Source organism: Montipora foliosa, chromosome 5, assembly GCF_036669935.1.
Source record: "Montipora foliosa isolate CH-2021 chromosome 5, ASM3666993v2, whole genome shotgun sequence".
NCBI classification, from domain to species: domain Eukaryota; kingdom Metazoa; phylum Cnidaria; class Anthozoa; order Scleractinia; family Acroporidae; genus Montipora; species Montipora foliosa.
The window spans coordinates 15,905,236-15,912,735 of record NC_090873.1 but is presented as its reverse complement, the minus strand read 5'-3'; the positions used below and the strand labels follow the sequence as shown (position 1 = coordinate 15,912,735).

Sequence of the window (7,500 nt, the reverse complement as noted above, 5' to 3'; positions counted from 1 at the left end):
GTTATTGGCTGTTTCCCGGTTAATGAAATTTAAATAACTGCGAAATGTTCTCTCAATTCTGTTATTGTGATTGGCTACTTCGCCGTTAACGAAATTTCGATAACTGCGAAATATCCCCTCTATTCTATTGATGCGATTGGCTACTTCGCCGTTAAGGAAATTTCCTCAACTGCGAAATATCTTCGCTAGAATATTATTGTGATTGACTACTTCGCCGTTAATGGAATTTCATTAACTGCGAAATATCTTCGCTAGAATATTATTGTGATTGACTACTTCGCCGTTAATGGAATTTCATTAACTGCGAATTATTCATTCTGTATTATACATTGAGTGCCTTTGTTGCGAAATTTTTTTGTTATCTATAGAGTAGAATAATTGCAAAATTTTCATTTGTAAAAGTACCGTCAAAAAGTAAGCGCATAATTTCAATCCATTCAGTTAATTCGTTACGATCAGCACGTCGAAGCGCGTTAGGAACCCATCTGGCTTTTACACTTCGTTATTCGATGACTTTCGAGATCTAGATCGCAGTTCGAAATATCGACCAAATGCAAAGCCTACCGTTATGGGTGTCTACGAAGTTGAGCGTGTAATGGCGAAACGAATCCAAAGAGGCAAAGTATAGTACTTCATCAAGTGGCTAATCCGCTTTACTTAAATCACTTCCTGATAAATTTATTATATTACATTGAAATAATGATTACATTATAGTACTTTGCATTACATTACCTTTCATTACATTACATGACATTACATTACATAACGTTACATTGCCATTCATTACATTACATTACGTTACATTACATTCGTTACATAACATTACACTACATTGCATTGTTTTTGAGTCTGAACATACTAGACTCAGCAGGACCATTTGAGAAATCATATGGCACGCGCCTGATTATTACATAAAAACCGACTAACAGTTACTAAACTATTAACGTCACGATGGGAATTAAAATTTCTATTTTATAGACACAATTAGATATATTTGATTTGAACCATATCCCCTCTAACACAGAAGATTAGACAGTTGTTTTTCTTCCCATTGCAAATATTGGTAGATAATTTATCTTCCGCTTCACGGTTTCCAAAAGAAGGTGACTTAAAACGAAGTCCTGAAGTCCTGAAAAATTTTCAGGCTTCTCGACGCAATAGAAATTTGCGCTCATCACTGCGAGACAACATGGTTTCATTTGATTTCATACCCGCAGTGCAATATATGATGTATTTCATATATATATTTCACTCATAATTACTTATCACGGGAAGTTATGAACTCAGAAGTGACCAGCTCCCAACGTCAGTGGCTTCATAGCGCAGTTGGTTAGAGCATCGCACCGGTATCGCGAGGTCGCGGGTTTAAATTCCGTTGAAGTTCTGAAAAATTTTCAGGCGTCTCGACGCAATAGAAATTTGCGCTCATCGCTGCGAGACAACATGGTTTCATTTGATTTCATACCCGCAGTGCAATATATGATGTATTTCATATATATCTTTCAGTCATAATTACTTATCACGGGAAATTGTGAACTCAGAAGTGACCAGCTCCCAACGTCAGTGGCTTCATAGCTCAGTTGGTTAGAGCATCGCACCGGTATCGCGAGGTCGCGGGTTCAAATCCCGTTGAAGTCCTGAAAAATTTTCAGGCTTCTCGACGCTATAGAAATTTGCGCTCATCACTGCGAGACAACACGGTTTCATTTGATTAAAACGAACAGACTAAAAACAATCGACTGGCAGCTGCGAAGGTATTTACGCCGTGGTGGGCTTTATTATTTTATAGACTCAATTAGATACATTCCATTTTAACTATGTTAGCTCTGACACAGAAGATTTTCTTCCCATTGCAAACACTGGTATATAATTCAGTTTCCGCTCTACGGTTTCCAAAAATTAGGGAGGCTTAAAATGAACAGACTAAGACTAAAAAATCGACTTGCAGTTACTATAGTATTTACGCTATGATGGCATTTTTATTTCATAGGCTCAGTTAGATATATTCGATTTGAACTGCATTACCTCTGACACATAAGACTAGACAAGTGTTTTTCTTCCCAATGCAAACATAGCAGTTTCCAAAAATAATTGAGACTTAAAATGAACAAATTAAAATTTAAAAATGGACTTCCAGTTACTATAGTACTTACGCCATTATGGATCAGTTATTTTGTAGACTCAATTAGATGTATTTGATCTGAATTGTATTACTTCTAACACAGTAGGTGAGATAAGTGTTAATCTTCAGAATGCAAACATTGGTAGATAATTCAGTTTCTGCTGTGCAGTGTAAAATTAAGGAGACTTAAAAATTAACAGATTTGATTACAAAGCTGTTTGTGTAAAATTAAAGAATACAATACGAGCCGGTTGATTTCCTGGAATGGCCTTTTGCGAGGCCGAATTTTATTGAAAATTCGCACTCATGAAAATTTTGCCGGAGTATTAAAACTTCCTTGTTTCGATTGACACATTTTATATCGTTCATCAATTGAGGATGAGCCGCAGCATTCGAAACAGGAAAGCCATATCAATGATATCGAAAAACAAGTTACGCTTTTAATTGCTTGAAGAGTGTTTCATTTTCTTACTCTAAAGCAGAGACGGGGCAGAGGACTAATCAATGATGATTTGAGCCAACGGAAACACGTTTTCAAATGTTTACGCTGCCGCAGGCAATTGGCAAAAGTGTCAAGGAAGTACATTGTCAAGTGCCTTGCTGACAAGCGGATTATCAATCATCCCCATTAGTAAGTTCCTGCTTTTCTCCTCGTGAGGGTATAAATATTAGATTTGAATGTGGCCATACCACCAGTTCATTCACTAGAGTGACTTTTGCCGTGAACATTTTTCAACAGGTGAGTTCGATGGAATATTTAGACCTATGCAAAACTTAACTTTGCTTCCGTATTTTTAGAAACGGTAACCTTTCAGTCTGACTACGCAAGTCAGTATTCCCTGTTAGTTACTGACGGTTTCGTTTTTGTGTGAATTTTGCGGTAGACCCCCCATTTTGGTGACCTATTCTAAATGTACCGTCGGTGATACGCTTAGTCTATGCTAAATGGCTGCGATAGTCGCTCGGCTTCGTACTATGTGTAGCTAAAAAATTGCCTTGAAAAAATGATCGTTGCCTATAGTTTAGGAAATTTATACAAAAACGTTACCACCGAGTGAGTTACAGCTCTAAGAAACTTACCTGTTTCTCTTCGGTCAGAATTAAACTTTTGTTACGCCAAAAAAGCTTATAACGACGGAAACCAACCACTTCTGCCTTTGAAACTGATTAGAAAATTAAATAAAACAAGACGCTCTAGAAAAGCGTACACTGGGTTGCCTGTGGTACGTGTTACACAAAAACAGAATGCACTGAATTGGGTGGTATTGAACTGCAGGGTTCCAGTTAATTTTTTCAAGTGGGGGGTCATTAAGACCATTTGAGGGTCACCCACATTTCGCGCCAGCAGAGGCCCTTTGGGTCACACGTTCACACCTTTAATTATTTTGTAATATCCTGTCCCATTTTGAGGTCTTTTAGTTTTTTAAGCTTTCACCTTGTGTCAACTGAATGAACTACGGGAAAGAATGTTAATCGTTCGTCGTTTTCAGAGTAAAACAACGTACTTGCCAAGAAACTTCCGTCTTTGGCTTTTTAATTTTGTTGTAATATTTAACTGAATATTTACATTTCATCTGTCGTGTTAGGAAGCCTTCTTTGTCTGGTTCCTGAGAAACGTATCTATTATGACTTCAGGGTGAACTATTTACACAATCGCGAGGTTGAGCGGCCATATAATTGAAAATCTGAACATCTATGAGATACAAATAAAGACTTGCGAAATATCGCAAATCACAATGCTGACAAGCACAAATGCAGAAAAAATGGTTAATAAATCAAAATTTTGTTACTATCTGAATGTTTTTGTGCTAGAGTAAAGAGATATATTGTTACGCAAATGATGTAATTCCATGACACTCAAAATTCTCAAAAAGCGTGAGTTTCTTGTAAAAAATCTTCTCACTAGTAAGTGGTAGCAATAAATTGGATTAACCAGGAACTTAAGGAAATATTGTTGCCTTCCCAAATAAACTTCATTTTACACTACAATGACAAAATCATTTGTCAGAGAAATAAATTCCTGTCTCCTCGCGTAGCACATTTCAACGCACGTATGCAAATTTAGTAACTCATTTTCACCGCATCCTGATTTCCCCGAAATTTTTCCTCTTTCAAATATCAACAAAAATCTTATTTCTCTTCAAGAGTTCCATCTTTTATGTTCAAATAACCGCTAAAAGTAACGATTTTTTAACGAACTGTCCGTAGATTTTTTTTCATTTTTAATATGCTTTGCCAAAATTTGCACAACAATCAAAACACAAAAAAGGCAGCGCACGCAACAAATTTAGTCGCATTTACCTCTTCGTCGAATTCTCATGCTTACTTAACACAGAAATTTTTAGATAAAAATAAACGATAAACGATCTATCCGTATTCCGCAGATATCTTTTCATAATTTAATATTCTCTGTCAAAATTTACACAACAATCAAAACACAAAAATAGCAACGTACGCAACAAATTCAGTCGCATTTACCGTTTCGTCGAATTTCCATGCTTAGCACAGGAACTTTTACTTATTGTGAAAATCTTTCTCTATTCGATAGCAATCAGCCTGTCAAACTTTAGGGAAATCGACCGGTCTGCGAATATTTTATGAGTTTTTTTCAATGGGATGTCAAAAGGCCAAGTCGATGTCATGCATAATCGGGCATGTTCGGGTGATCAAGTTGTGCGTGTTACCCGTTATAAATATTTTTTCACAAAATGTTCCCGAATCGTCAAGTATCACCACAGAAGACAAGGACATCATTCTAAAAGCTTATTCTACGCAAAAAGTAGGTTCTGGAGGTAATTTTGAGAGTGGAAATCACGAGGAATGGTATATCTAATTAAGTTAACACAACAGAAAGACGCCAAGCTCGTTTTGACACGAAAATGCTTTACTATTGCCATAAAAACTATCCAGTTAAGCTCGCATATTACAAAACACGATGAATTCATAAAGGCTACCTTTTCCAGCGAAATATTTTATGAAACAAACAGCATACTTGCTTTTAGAGGCAATCTTTCTTTGAAAAAATTCTTGGCTGCCACATTCCTTTTTTTTGTTTACCTCAAGACTGTGCAGAGAACAGAGATCACTGATCCACTTAAGGTGTTCGATTCCTTCTCTGTCTTTGTTGAACCCGAAAGTTACCAGAGAATTTTCCATTTGGTTTCAATGTTCTACATAACAGCACACTTGGTAAAATATTAGAAATACAGCTCACCTTGATTTCGGCTCGACGAACGATAGTGTTGTCGAAATCCATTACTCCTCGCTTTTAAGATTCCAGACATTTATTTTTCACTCCCTGTCATATTTATCAAATTGGTGTTCCATTCTTGAATGTGCTCCATTCTCGCATATTACAAAACATGATGATTTCATAAAGGCCACCTTTTCCAGCGAAATATTTTTTTGAAACAAACAGCATGCCTGCTATTAGATGCAATGTTTCTTTGAAAAAACTCTTGGCTGTCACATTTAATTTTTTTTTTTTTTTTTTTAGCTGAAGACTGTGCAGAGAACAGAGATCACTGATCCACTTAAGGTGTTCGATTCCTTCTCTGTCTTTGTTGAACCCGAAAGTTACCAGAGATTTTTCCATTTGGTTTCAGTGTTCTACATAACAGCACACTCGGTAAAATATTAGAAATACAGCTCATTTTGATTTCGGCTCGACGGAAGATAGTTGTTGTCGAAGTCCATTACTCCTCGCTTTTAAGATTCCAGGCATTTATTTTTCACCCCCTGTCTTATTTATCCAATTGGTGTTCCATTCTTGAGCTCCATAAGGGTATATTTTGTTTAAAGATGTGCTAAAACGCTATGCGCGTTATAATGACTTTCGACGCCATTCGAGGTTTAAGAATTAAATGTTCTTCTGTGTGCACTAGGGAAATCTACGTATTACCCCAGCCCCCTCAAATCTAACAAAATGCGCCCAGCAGACTATATGCACAAAGACACCACTTAGGAGGGGAGTGACAGGCAAGACTTTTCCGGGACACGGAAACAAATTCAAATTATAAAGAATAATAATAATTATAATAAAAATAATAATAATAATAATAATAATAATAATAATAATAATAATAATAATAATTAGACGCTGCATTAGCGTACACTGGGTTGCCTGTGGTACGAAAGGATTGAGTTGGGTGGTATTAAACCGCAGCGTTCCAGGCATTTTTTTTCAAGTCTGGGGTTATTAAGACCATTTAAGGGGTCACCCAGAAGTCGTACCAGCAAAGGCTTTTGGCTCGCACGTTCAAACGACAAAACAAATCCTTTTCTGAAGTTAAAAACCTGGCTACCGGCCAATTAATCATTTGTCAGAAAGAAGAAATTCCTGTCATCTTAAGAAAAAAATAGACATGCATTGCTTAAGTGTGGTACTGAAGTAACATAGCGCTTTATTCCATATCGTCAACTGAGCTGCGTTTTGTCTTCCAGGAGATTCACGTTGTCTTTGCGTAATATGTACGTCTAACAGTACACGATATTGTTTTGGTATTGTATATTGTAGTGCCATGGTAGAAGTCTTAGATAAATATCCCCCTGAGAAGACATGTGGTTACTAGCAAAGTTCTGAACCCAGAGAGATTGAAGAAAATAAAAGGGAATCGAGAAGCATTGGTTTCTGGGCTGACATGTTGATCATTTTCAATTTCCCTCACAAGTTCTTTTCACCACAAGTTCAAGCGTGCACTCTGAGCATCTGACAACCTTGCAAAAAAATTCGCTGAAGTTATTCCTGTCCGGCGGGGTAGTATCTGGATGGGAGACCTAAAAATATGCCACCTCGTAACAGAAGCATAGCACCGAAACTTCTATTTTAACGCTAACAAATGCGAACCAAGCAAAGTACAGATTTTGTTAGCTTGCTTTAGGAAGAGCAGAAGGAAGTTTTTAGGACGGTCGATCGAGAATAAAATATTTTGCCATCAGTAACAAAATTTACGACATGAAAACAACATTAATTTTGAACCACGAATATAAAAAGTTGCCATAGCGAAAAAGAGACCATTATGACGTTATCATAATGGGTGTTTATGACAAGGTTTTAGTTTAAACAGTGGTACGCATGCTCAGGCCGGAGGTACCTCGTGGTTCACGTTTTCTTCCAATCAGAATCTAGCACCCTCCCAGAGACATACATATATAAGCGCGCGTTACATCACGCTCATCCCTTTTCAGCTTCACACCATCACAATTTGCTCATCTATTGGAACTCGGCAATTTTGCACCTCCGCCCCTTCCGCCTGCCTATGAACCATTCTTTTCTTTTTGTTTGTAGTCGGTGGCGATCCCCCCCCCCCCCCCCCTCCTCCCACCTTTGCTGAAGAGTTGTTGTCTATTTTATTTTCGGTAGGTGTGAGAATTAAAAT

At 37.3% G+C, this 7,500-nt stretch overlaps 1 protein-coding gene across 1 annotated transcript in view; it reads left to right on the top strand.

Annotated features, from left to right (window-relative positions):
* LOC138003692 (nucleoporin NUP42-like) overlaps window positions 1-7,500 on the top strand; it is a 51,890-nt gene that overhangs the window by 12,645 nt on the left and 31,745 nt on the right. The gene's annotated exons all lie outside the window — the stretch shown is intronic.